This window comes from Ochotona curzoniae, unplaced genomic scaffold (genome assembly GCF_017591425.1).
Source record: "Ochotona curzoniae isolate NIBS_2020 unplaced genomic scaffold, NIBS_Ocur_1.0 scaffold_2453, whole genome shotgun sequence".
Lineage (NCBI taxonomy): Eukaryota > Metazoa > Chordata > Mammalia > Lagomorpha > Ochotonidae > Ochotona > Ochotona curzoniae.
Window position 1 is genome coordinate 8,506,972 of NW_024467094.1, and position 13,293 is coordinate 8,520,264.

Consider the following 13,293-nt stretch of genomic DNA (forward strand, 5'->3'; position numbering starts at 1 on the left):
CTCGGCATTTGCTGGGGGTGTTGTAGCCTTGTCCAACCTGGTCTTCCCCCAATTCCAGCTCATACTGGTGGGTGCTGCAGCTGAGTCCAGCCAAGCTAGCCCCCAATCCCAGCTCTAATGTGAACTGGCTGGTGTTTTGGCCCAACTTGGCCTGTCCTGCACTCCGTCCTGATTCTCAGATCTGCCAGTGGATGCTATGAGCTGGCCCAGCCTGGCCTACCCCCAGATGTGAGCCATATGTATGCTGGTTTGTATGGTTACCTGGCCTGGTTTGGGCTGCTCCCAGCCTTGGTTCTTGTGCTCACATGCAGGGACTGTGTCCTGACAGCAGAGTTCCTCAAGCTCCTCCATCAGGTCTCCTCCCAGTGGCAGCTCATGTGCACACCAGTGAGTCCATGGCCCAGACTGGCTTAGTCCACCTCCTGTCCTGGCAGGAACAGTGGTGGATTTGCCCAGTCAGCCCACACGCATTCCAATTCTTACTGTTAGGTGCTACAGCCCAGCCACACTTGGTCCGTGCCTAGACATAGCTCTCGCGTGGTTCACTGGGTGCCCAGAACTTGCCCAGCCTATGCTACACCTACCCTGGCTCTCATGAACACCAGCAGGTGCTAGAGGCTAACCCAGTCTGGCATACTGCAGACCCAGTTGACACCCAAGCCAAGGCACAATGCAATCCTGTCCAGCTCAGATCTCTGCCCCCATTCTGGCTCTTTTGCTCACCAGTGGGAACTACTACCCAGCCTGGGCATCCCCTTTGTTTCCCAACCAGACTTGTTCCCAGCCACAGATCTTGCACAGGCTAGTGGTTGCTCTGACCCAGCTCAGCATAACCCACCCCCCTTCTTGGCATTTGCTATTGGATGCTACAGACTGGCCTGTCCTGGCCCGCCCCTAGTCCCAACTCTCAGTGGTGGGTGCTACAGCCTAGCCCTTCCCAATCTGCCCCCATTCCTACCTCCCGCAAGCTGGTGGGTGTGATAGCCTAGCCCAGCATGACCCGCACTACAGTCTGGCTGCTGCACATGGCTCCATTGACCCAACCCTGTCCAGTCTATCAACTCCAGAACCAATCCACACACTTGCCGATGGGTGGAGCTGCCTTGCCCAATCTGAGCAACACCCAGGCCTGAATCACATGGTCATCAGCAGGCACTCCAGCCCACCAGGGGAGTTTCCCAAGTTCCTCCAGCCAGGCCCACTCCCAGACCCAGATCTCACACATGCCAGTGGCTCTAGGCCCTTACCCAGCAGTCTGTGTCCTCTGTCTTGTCGTTTGTGTGAGCTAGCTGGTGAATGTCGCAGTCTTGCCCATCCTACACCCCATTTTTGGGTGTGCCTGTGGTTGCCACAGCCTGGGCCAATCCCAGTACCTATGAGTGTCAGAGGGTTCTGTGATCATGCCTATCTCAGCCATCCACTACCCCCAGCTCTTAACTCAACCAGCAGAAATTGTAGTTCCACAGGGGTGAGCCCACATATTCCCCATGGAATCTTCCCCCAGATCTGGTTCTCTTGCTTGCTGGTCAGTGTCATGGCCCAGCCATTGTATGTCCCCTGTTACAGCATTCATTGATGGGTACTGTGATCTAGCCATGCCAGGTAGGCCCCAACCCTAGCTTCAGTGTGCACAAGTAGGTAGTGGTCAGCGGTAGTCCTTGCTAACTAGTCCAGCTCAGGTCTCCCATGTGAGTGGGTGCATTGATCTGACCCAGAAAGATCCTCCAGTATCCCCCCCTGCAAACCGTGTGGTCTCAGCCCCTTTGCTTACCTCAAGTACAGTAACCTTGTTGATGGAAGTCCCTCAGAAGTCATTCCTGTATATTTGCAACATGCTCCCTCAGCAGTCCTCCCTCTCTTACATCCCCTTACCCACTTCCCTGAGCAATCCATAGTTCCTGCACCCAGGAATGCATAGGTTCCTCAACCCAGCTTTCTGAAGCCCAGTCTTCCAGTGGGGTGTGTGCTGGCCTGTAGTTCTGCTTGCCCACTAGGGTCCTAAGCTCCTGGCATGTGTGCTGGCCCGGGACCTTGCCCCTCTGTCCTGCCAAGATCCAAGCGCATTCAAAGTTCTCCAAGTCTGGTCCACCAGTACACTAGGCCAAGTATGTTAAACTATGGTGCTTCCCTCCCCTCCCTTCACCCCTGTTGGACCAAGCATGTGGGGAAATCCCCAGGCTCATTCCACCTGCCTGGGTGTGAGCCCTCAGGTCCCTGCACACCCCTACTGGTGCCATCCCTCAGACCCCCTGCAAGTCTGCACCCCAAGGCCCCTACAAGCCTGCCATTCATGAGGCTGGCACAAAGTGCGAAGTCCGATTTACTCCTTGCTTCTCATGGTGATGGACCTTTTGATTCTATCTAATTCTTCCCTGCTTACAAATAAAACTATGAGCATTCTCTCTCTCTCTCTCTTTTATTTTTCTAATCCCGGCAGCTCCACTTCCCATCCCGGGCGTGCAAGGTGAGGACCTTAACCACTGCGCCACCGCGCTGGGCCCAATCCACCAGTTCTTTTGGGACACTAGTGAAGTATCCTCTGATTAAATTTAATTCTGACACTGTCTACCTGGAGTCAGCATCAGCTCACACAGGTTGAATGCTCAGCCCTAAGACTCCCCCCCCTCCCCCCGCTATTTAGATGCAAACTGCAAGTCCCAGGTTATTTTACGTGTTCTGCTGACAAGCTGGTTGGGAATCAACATTGTCATGACCCCCTCCTTAGGTACAATTGATTTGCTAGAGTCTCTTGTGAAGCTCAGGAAACACTTCGTTGCATTTATCCATTGATTGTGAAGGACATTACCAAGGAAGCAGAGTAACACAGCTTGACAGATGAGCTGTACAGGAAAAGTCTCAGGGGAATGGCCACCAAAGTACCTCCCCTCGTAAGCTGCTTGCCTTCACATGTGCAGCTGTTTGGGAACTCTCCCAAGTCAGTCCTTTTAAGTTTTTTTTTTTTTTTTTAAGATTATTTATTTACTTCAAAGGCAGAGATACAAAGAGAGGAGGAAGAGGTTTATTCCCCAAGTGGCCACAACAGCTGGAGTTGAGCCGATCCGAAGCCAGCAGCCAGAAACTTCTGGGTTTCCCACGTGGATGCAGGGTTCCAAGGCCTTGGGCCATCCTCTACTGCTTTTCCAGGCCACAGGCAGGGAGCTGGTTGGGAAGTGGAGCAACCAGGATGCTGACTGATGCCCATATGAGATCCTGACACATGCAAGGCCTGGACCTTAGCCACTAAGCTACTGCACTGGCCCAAAATTTAAAAAAAAAAAAGACTAAGGCAGAGCAGCCTGAGATGAACTTGAGATGACTGACCCACACCACAGAGCACATGGAAAGCCGTCTGTAGACTTTGGGGCTGTATCCTAAGGGTTAAATTAAGGCAGGTTTTGGGATGTGTTGGTGGGGGGCATCACTGGGACAGGGACTGCCACTGCTGGGGAGACCCTAAGTCAGATTAGCCCAGCTGCTTTCTAGCCTTCGACCTGTGAGAGATAATAAAGCCAGTAGCTTCCAGGGTGATCTGTTACACAACCGTTGATAAGCAACACACAACGTGTCTGCCATGTAATCTTCCTGTATGAATTCTCTCTTCCATCAGTGGCCAGATACACTCTGCTGTATTCTCATTTATCAGTAGCTTTGCTTTCACTGGTTTGATTCAGTGACTTCCATCATGCAGTGAGGAAGTTGGTAAATTTGTGATTTTACTTTATGATGTGGTGCCATTGTGCCATCTTTCTGTTTTCTCATAGTTTTTTTTTTTTTTTAAATATACCACTTGCGAGACAGATGTTAATTACATAGTTGGAGATAACTATGATTATTCCTTGGGAGATGTTTGCAAGGGGACTAATTTTGTAAGTGGATGTGGATCTTTTCATGTTTGAATGACTTTTGCCTACCCAGACTCTTAACTGTGAAGACTTACATAGGAACATTTGAAAAATGGAGGATCTCCACGTCCTCCACTAATCTTCAGGGCTGTTTGGGTGGTGACGCAAGGAATCTCCCTTTGCGTTCCTTTGCTTTCATTGTCAGTACAGTGATTTTAGGTATTGTAATACTTGGCTTTTTTTTTTTTTTAAAGATTCATTTACTTATTTTAAAGCAGAATTACAGAAAGAGAGGGAGATTTAAAAAAAGACTTACATTTTTAATTTTTAATTTTGTTTTTAAGATTATATAGTTGAAAGGGAGTGAATCTGTAAGTGAAAGATCTGCCACCATCTCCTCTCTTGGTAACTTTGGCTTTCAGATAAATAAGTAAAATATTTTAAAATAAAGAAAGAGGTCTGCAATGGTTAGCTGATTTCTAGAAAGGGCCAGTTTTCTGTCTGAATGACCAAACACCGCCAAGCAAAATAGGGATATTCAGGTTTCAGGTTCACTCTTTTTTTCCTTTTGAATCAACAGCCAAGGCCACTTTGCCCACAGGTTGGCTTTTTTTTTTTTGAAAGGCAGAGAGATAAGAGACATTTAAGCAGTTGCAGCTCCTCTATACTGGCACACTTCCTAAATACCGAGGCGGGCCAGGGCTGTGTCAGGCAGAAATAGAGACTGGGAGTTCAATCCTGGTCTCCTGTAATGGTGCCAGGAACCCAAGTTCTTGAGCCTGCTAGGGTCTGTAGTCATAGGAATCGGGAGCCAGTGCCAGGACTGGAACTCAGACCCTCTAATGTGGAACTGGGATGCCCTAACCAAAGCCATAACTGCTAAAGCCAAATGGACTGTTCAGGACACCATTAGGTGGCAGTGGTTTGCAACCTATGGTTGTGGCTAGCATTTAGGGATAGGTCAGAACATCTTAAATACACCCTTATTTTCAGGCGGTGGTAAATTAAGCTTTCTAGTCATGCAAACATCACATGGCCTTTGTCCCTTCCTATCCTGGGAGCTAAAGTCCACATCTGTGAAAAGATGCTCATGAAGTAATTAAATTGAAATAACAGATTTCAAAATAAATATTTGTACCTCCTTATTTTCTCCCTTTTTCCCTTTATTCCCTTCTACCCACCTCCTACAGAAATTTCTGGAGTATCTCTATGTGCCACTATAAATGTAACAGATAGTCAAGCAGTGCTGGCTCAGCCCTTGTGGGTCTTACTGTTGATGGACAGATGTGTTCGTTTCCGTTTCTTGTCACAACAAACAGTACCGCAAAGAATGTGTTTGGAAGATGTGCTTGAGTTTCTCTAGGACAGTGGTTCCTGGGCCATCAGACCATAATCGTGCTAGCATGTCATGTGCCTGTTTTCATGCTCACCTCCTCAGGAATGGACGGTAGAGCTTTCCAGAAGCTACATGGAATATGATGTTGTAACTGACTGCAGATGTGAGAATCTGCATCTTCTCTATTCAGCCAAACATAAAAAAAATCCACAAAAATGTGACATACACCATGGTGCTCCTGTTTTTTTTTTTTTTTAAATTTGGGAAAACAATTATTTTAATGGCATTGTAATTTGTATTAACAATGGGTTTAGTGTTATTTTTTTTAATGATTTATATGTATTTAAACGTTCACAGTTTTAGTTTCTAAGACGGTAAACATCCACAGATATGTTCTGTATGTACAAAATCTCATTGGTGTCATGAAGTAATGGAGACCTGGTACACACTATTGTTCTAGGGTGTGTTACCCCAAAGTGAAGTAGCTGTACTCTGTGGTGTCCACAATTTAAAAATTTCACTAAATGTTGTCAAATTGCCTAAATTTTAAAAATTAATTTATTTGATGGGCAAATCAGATTTACAGTGAGAAGGAACAACAGAGGGAGATCTTGCATTTGCTGTTCATTTCCCAAATGGTCGGAATAGCTGGATTTGGGCCGATCTAAAACCAGGAGCCAGGAGCTTCTTCCAGGTCTCTCATGTGGGTGCATGGACCAAGGACTTGGACCGTCCATCTCTGCTTTCCCAGGCCTAACCAGGGAGTTGGATGGGAAGTGGAGCGTCTGGGACTTGAACTCATGTCCAGAGGAAATGCTGGCACCACAGACAGAGGCTTAACTAACTATGACATAGTCCCTAAAACCAGCCTTCTAAAAGAATCTGCAAATCCTTGGTGCTTTTTCAAATATCAAATCATAAAGAATTTTAGAATTATTAAATTAGAAAGACCACAATAATACAACAGTGACTCAGGCTATGCAGTATTGATTATCTTTGTAAACACTAATGAGAACTGCAGGGCAGCATTTATTTTTAATGTACTCAGAGGGAGTTTTTTTGATCACTGAGAATAGCTTTGTTAAGTGTCAACATCAAGTGTATCGGAAAATTTATTTTTATTTGGTGGTTAATGGGAGGTAGAAGTGTATAAGCTATGCAAATAAGCTTTTTTTAAACAGGGGAATTTCATTATTCTTAACTACTGCCTTCTGCAACTTTTGTTAAAACTATGCTTCACTACCACCTAATTTGTTAAAAAATGCTGAAGCATCTCATTTTTAAAAATTGCATGATCATTTGTATATGTCAGTTTATAAGTGAGATATTAATTTATTTAAGGTTGCTGCTGTTTTTTTTAAAAATATTAATTTGTTAGTTAATTAATTTGACAGGCAGGATTGCAGAAAAGGAGAAACAGAGATTTATCTGCTACTTCACTCGGCAGGCTGCAACAGCCGGGCCTGGGCTAGGCTGGAGCCATGACCGGGAGTTTTCATCTGGGTCTTAGGGTTGTTTGATTGTAGGACATGTGAAATTGTTCAAGGTGGGACCAGTGCTGTGGCAGAATGAGTAAAGCTGCTGCTTGCAGTGCTGACATCCCAAATGGTCAGTGGTTCAACTCCTGACTTCACTTCTGATCCAACTCCCTGCTAATGCACCTGGGCAAGCAGAGGATGGCCTGGGTCCTTGTGACCCTGCACTCAGCTGGGAGACCCGGAAGAAGCCCCCAGCTTCTGGCTTTGGACAGGCATAATGCTGGCCATTGCAGGCAGTTGAGGAGTGAACCAATGGACAGAGGAGCTTTCTCTCTCCATATTCTCTCCCTCTCCCTCTCTGTAACCCTGCCTTTCAAATAAACAAAATCTCAAACAATATTCAAGCATAGTTGACCTAAAACTTCAGTGTCATTAGGTATTGGCAGTAAGATGTGTGGGTAAGTGTGAAAGATGGAAGGATCAAGGTACAGCAGTATTATTTGACTGTGTGTGTGTGTTTTTTAATCACTTATTTGAGAAAGAAAAAAGAGGCAGAAAGAAAGAGAAAGAGTATTCTTACTCCTTGTTTATTTTGTAAATATCTGACATGGTTGAGAGGACATGGCTGGGAACTAGAAATTCACTCCAGGTCTCCCACATGAGCAGCAGGAACCCACCAATTTGAGCCTCCCAAAATCTGCATCAGCAAGAAGCTGGAGTCAAGAGTCAGAAATAGAGATTAAGCCCAGGCACTCCAATGTGGCCAACCCCCCCCCCCCAATTGACTGTTTCTTTGTCCTTTTCTAATTAATTAATTTATTTGAAAGGCAGAGCTCCAGTGAGAGAGAGCAAGCCAGAGATGTTTTCATCTGCTGACCCTACACACGTGTAGGGTTTCAAGGACTTGGGCCTCTGCTGCTTTCCAAGGCCACAAGCCAAGAGCTGGATCAGAAATGCAGCAAGCAGGATTCAAACCATTGCCCCATTGGCTCTTCTCATTTCTTTCTCTTCCCTTCCTTCCTTCCTTCCTTCCTTCCTTCCTTCCTTCCTTCCTTCCTTCCTTCCTTCCTTCCTTCCTTCCTTCCTTCCCTCTCTCTTTTCTTCTTCTTCCTTCCTTCTTTTTGCCTTTATTTAAAAAACATTTCAACTTTATTTATTTTTATTGGAAAGGTAGATCACAGAAAGGAGAAACAGAGAGAAAGTTCTTCTGTCTGCTGGTTCATTCTCCAAGTGGCCGCAATGGCCAGAGCTGAGCTGATCCGACGTCAGGAACCAGGAGCCTCTTCTGTGTCTCCATGTGGGTGCAGGGCCAAGGACCTGAGCCATCCTCTATTGCCTTCCCAGGCCATCAGCAAGGAGATGGAAGGGAAGTGAAACAGATGGGACACAAACAAGTGCCCCCTCCCTCACTAGATGAGGGCCTCAGCTACTAGGCCACCGTGCCACCTACCCCACCCGTTTTTTTGTTTTGTTTTGTTTTTTTAGGATTTATTTATTTCATTGGAAAGACAGATATACAGAGAGAAGAAGATACAAAGAGAAAGATCTCCCTCCACTGATTGACTCCCGAAGTGGGCACAATGGCCAGAGCTGAGCTGATCCGAAGCCAGGAGCCAGGAGCTTCCTCCAGATTTCCCACGCAGGTGCAGGGCCCCAAGGCTTTGGGCTGTCCTCTGCTGCTTTCCTAGGCCACAAGCAGGGAGCTGGATGGGAAGTGGAGCTGTCAGGATACGAACTGGTGCCCATATGGAGTCTCAGCGTATGCAAGGTGAGGATTTAGCCACTAGGCTATTGCATCAAGCGTTGGTTGTTTCGTACAGCGGTTTTTAACAATAGTTATTTTCATGCTGTCCTGTAGTGAAATAAAATGCAACAACCACAGTTAATGTTACGTTATCTGTTTGTGTATTTGTGTACAAAGAAGGCTTCCAATAATGAAGTATTAAGCTGAGTGTGATTTAATTATGCTGCTTAGCCATGGCAGAGCACACATGTAAGCAGTCAGGTAAAGTGGATCAGATGGGCTGTCCACTGGAAACATAGCCCAGTTCAGGAGCTGTAACTTCAGAGGGTCACAACATTCTTAAAGCCGCATGTGCCCCAAGCACCCCAAAATAAATGGGCATTATTTTTCACCTGTCCTTAGAGTACCCAGACATGTTCTCAGTGGAAGAGATGATTGCCTTTTGATCGCTGACTTTAGTTGAATTGCTGTAACGAGTTGAGAACTTAGAAAACAACTAACTCAGCTATTTGTTTGATAGGAGAAAAATGAGAGCTAGGGGAGAATCATTTGTGCACTTCATGCTCTGTACCACAATGCCCACCCCAGGCAAATACTACTCTATGTCTCATTCTGAGACACTGACTTAATCATGAATAAATAGAGTGAACACATAATTTATCATTCAGAGCAGGATACTTTTCAGAGTAAGAAGCAAGGTTACTAACAATAATACTAAGACAACAACAACAAAAAGCCAACATGTCTGGAGCTGAATGTAGAGTTAATCCTATGACAGATAGAATCTGAACTCTGCTGAAGCTTGAATTTCCTGAGAGAGAGGTACAACCACAGGATGGTGATAACTGTGCATTATAACAAGTGCAGAGAACTGCTGGGGAAAATGCGCCTGAGCCAATGAAGAAAGACCTGGTACAGGCAAGGGTAAAGAAGGAAGGGAAGGAAGAGAAGAGGGCCAGCACTGTGGCACAGTGGGTCGAGCAGCTCCTGTGACACTGGCATCGCGTAATGAGAACCAGTTCGTATCTCAGCTGTTCCTCTTCTACTCTAGGTCTCTGCTAAGGCACCTGGGAAAACAGTGGAAAATGACCCATGAGCTTGGATTCCTGCCACTCAAGGGGAGACCCAGATGAAGTTCCAAGTCCCTGCCTTTGCTATGGCTTAGCCTTGGACGTTGTGGCTATTTGGTGAGTGAACCTGCAGATGAAGATCCCCTGTGTCTGTCTGTCTCTCCCTCTCTGTAACTCTGCCTTTCACAGAAATAAAACAGATCTTTTTTTTTAAAAAAAGGAGGGAAAGAATTGGATATTATCCTCCTAGGTACAAGAGAGTCACAAAATAGCTTTAAGCAGAACAATAATCTAGTCAGATTTGTGTTGTTAGAAAGTTGCCTCTGACGGCAAATTGGAGTGGGGAAGGAGAGTAAAGAGGTTTTACTCTAGATCAGATAAAAGATAAGACCAAGACTAAGCAGTAGTGGTAAGGGGTGCTTAAAAAAGCAGGGGTAAAGGAAAGCATTTAGAGAATATTGGTGCAAGTAACTAAACAGACAAAAAGGAAAAAACGAAAGGTTGTGTTTGCATCCAGCATGGCCGGCCTGAATTCCTCTCAGCTCACTGGTTCTCTGCCAGTTTTAAACTTGAGAACTTCTATCCTCTCAGCTTCGAATCCAGCAGGAAAGCCCCCCTGCAACCAATCACCAAAACCAAAGAAAGGAGAGTTCTGATTGGCCAGTCTGTGTCACATGTTGTATCCGTGAGAGTGCTGAGGCTGTGTGCTGGTTGTTCAGACTGAGCCAAGAGGAGGGAGTGGATTCAAACAGAACAATCCAGAGCTGCTTCTGGAAAGAGTGGGAGGTGAAGCGCCACGGTCATCTACCACAGAGCAGCATTGGGCTGACCCTCAGAACACTCGCCTACTGCGGTCCTTTGGAAGATGTGGGGACAGGGCCCCAGGGCAAGATCAGAAAAGAGCATCTCTGAGACAAGAGGCAGTCTCCCCCTTTCCCTCAATTTCCTCAGGGGACAGAGAGGACTGTCCTCCTGTCCCTGTGAGGAGGAGAAGGGCTGGGCTAGCCGAGTCGAGAGTCTGTTTCTGAGAATGAGGACAAAGGTGTTTCATCTCAAAAAGAACAGGCTGCAACCCTTCTAACCAACCTGTGTGTGCATCCACTCTTCCTGCGAAAGAGGTGAGCAAGTGGGAGGAGCTGATCTTCCTAGATCTGCCCGTGCTTAGGATGGGAACAAGGGGCTGCATTTTTTACCTCAGGCACACTTAGAGCCCTTGGACCTCAGAATGCATTTCCCTCTAAATACATGCATGTGCCTCTTGTGAACCAGAATTCAGTGCCTCCGTGTGTTTTTTTTTCTCAAGGTAATCTTCACGTAGGATGAAATGCAGAAATCTTAAGTGCCATGTCCACTGAGTTTTATTTTATTATTATTTTTAATTGGAAAGTCATATGTACAGAGAGGAGGAGAGACAGAGGAAAGATCTTGTCTGCTGAGTCACTCCCCCAGTGGCCGCAATGGCCAGAGCTGAGCTGATCCAAAGCCAGGAACTAGGAGCTTTTTCCAGGTATCCCACATGGGTGCAGGGTCCCAAGGCTTTGGGCCATTCTCAACTGCTTTCCCACGCCACCGGCAGGATGAGAAACGGGTCAGCCAGGATTAGAACCGGCATCTCTATGGGATCCTGGAACGTGCAAGGCAAGGACTTTAGCTACTAGGCTACGGTGCCAGACTCTGCATCCGCAGAGTTTTGACAAACTCTGTATCTGTGTAGCTCACACCTGAGGACTTTTCATTGCTTAAAGGCAACCAGAAGGACTGATGACACCTGCCACAGGAGCCAGAGAGAACAAGCTTGTCACGGTGCGCCTTAAGCAATATCAGGGAGCACAGGAGGCAGCCCTGCCTGCTCACTGTACAGTGAAACCCTTGGGCTTCTGCAGATCCAGAGGAGGTGCTTGGCCGGTGCTGGCGCTGCTATCTTTGTCATCTCTAAGCAACAGCCCTTGATCTATTTTTGTGGATTAGAACCCTGTTGCAAAGAAGAAGGTTAAATGGCAGAATCTTGTCTATGCCTGAACCTGGCCTCTCCACAATCTCTAATATTGTAACTGAAAAAAGATGACTAGTGTGTTTGTGGAGTGAACTGACCCAAGTGGATGGCAGGCTACCTACGCAGCAGCAATGTCCTCCTTGAACCTGAAGCTCTGAAAATGCCATCTCCACTCCCCAGTCTGACCTGCAGCTGGATGCTCTGTGCTCTGAACGTCTGTAACCCCCTGCAGATTCACAAGTTGTGATCTGATCCCCGAGATAATGGTATGAAGAGGTGAGGTTAAGCTGCCACCAGCAATGGCAGCATCTCATGTGAGTGCCAATTCAAGTTCAGGCTGCTCCACTTCTGATCCAGTTCCCTACTAATGCGCCTAGGAAAGCAGCAGAAGCTGACCCAAGTGGCTTGGGGCCTGGCCACACACATGAGAGACTCAAATGAAGTTCCAGGCTCCTGGCTTTGACCTCACTTAGCCCCAGCCATCGTGTCCACTGGAAAGTGGAATAGCAGATGGAAGTAGTGTCACTCTTTCTCAGTCTCTTTCTCTCTCTAACTCTCCCTTTCAGATGAATAAATAATACATTAGGGGAGAGAGAGAAGAGGCCTTTGGAGGTAGGTAGATCCTAAGGGCTCAGCTCTCCCGCATAGACAGACAAGATGTGACAGCTGCCATCTCCTTGCCCAGGGGAAGGCTCTAGCAAGAGGGCATCATCGTGGAAGCAGAGTAAGGCCTCACCAGCAGCTGTGTCTGCTGACGATTTGATCTCAGACTCCTCAGGCTCCAGAACTGTGAGCAGTGAATGTCTGCAGTTTACATGTTAGCTAGTCTGGAGGGTTTTGTTATGGTAACTCAAATGGACTAAGACACTGGACATGTGAATGTTCAAGGCCAATAAGACATTAAGGAAAGTTGCTTGGGGATAATGGAGGAGATGTCCTTTTCCATTCTGACTAGGGATGCTATGTTAAGGATGCATGCTTGGAGGTGTGATAGTAGTTCTGCCCCAATGACGGTGAAGGTGAGAGAACTGAAGTCAGCCCATCCTTGTAAGTCAAGAAATTGACAACTGTAGCACCCTTCCCTCCAGACTTCTTTTTTGGTGAGATCGTACACTCTTCATTGTGCAGTATCTTTAGTTGAGTAGTCTGTACCTCGTTGCCTGAAGCAATCCTAATAGATACATATGAGTTTTAAAGATTCATTTGGAAGGCAGAGCGACAGAGTGAACACACACACACAGAGTTTTCATTCACTGATCCTCTTCCCCAATGCCTGTAGCAGCCAGGTTTGGATCAGGTCAAAGGCAAAAACTCCATCCTGGTCTCTCAGTATGTCTTTCAAATTAATAACTAAGTCTATTTTTAAGAAAGGTTTATTTATTTGAAAGACAGAGTGACAGAGAGAAGGAGAAACAGAGAGAAAAGAGGGATGTTCCATCCTCTGGTTCACTCCCCAAATGACCACGATGACTGGAGATGGACTGATCTGAAGTCAGGAACAGGAGTTCTTTTAGGCCTCTCATATGGATAGCAGGAGCCCAAAGACTTGGGTCTTCTTCCACTGCTTTCCCAGACCACTGGCAGGGAAATGGATCAGAAGTGGAGCAGCCAGGACTTGAACAAGCACCTATATGGAATGCCAGGGTTGCAAGCTGTGGCTTAACCCACTGCATCATAGTGATGGCCCTTTACCTTTTTGTTTCTAACTTTATGCATGAGTATATAGCTGGTAGATGACTCGGGGTTTCCTGTGGGACTAGAACACACCAAAAGAAAAAGTCATTCATTCATATCTATATAGATACATATAGATACATATAGATATGAATG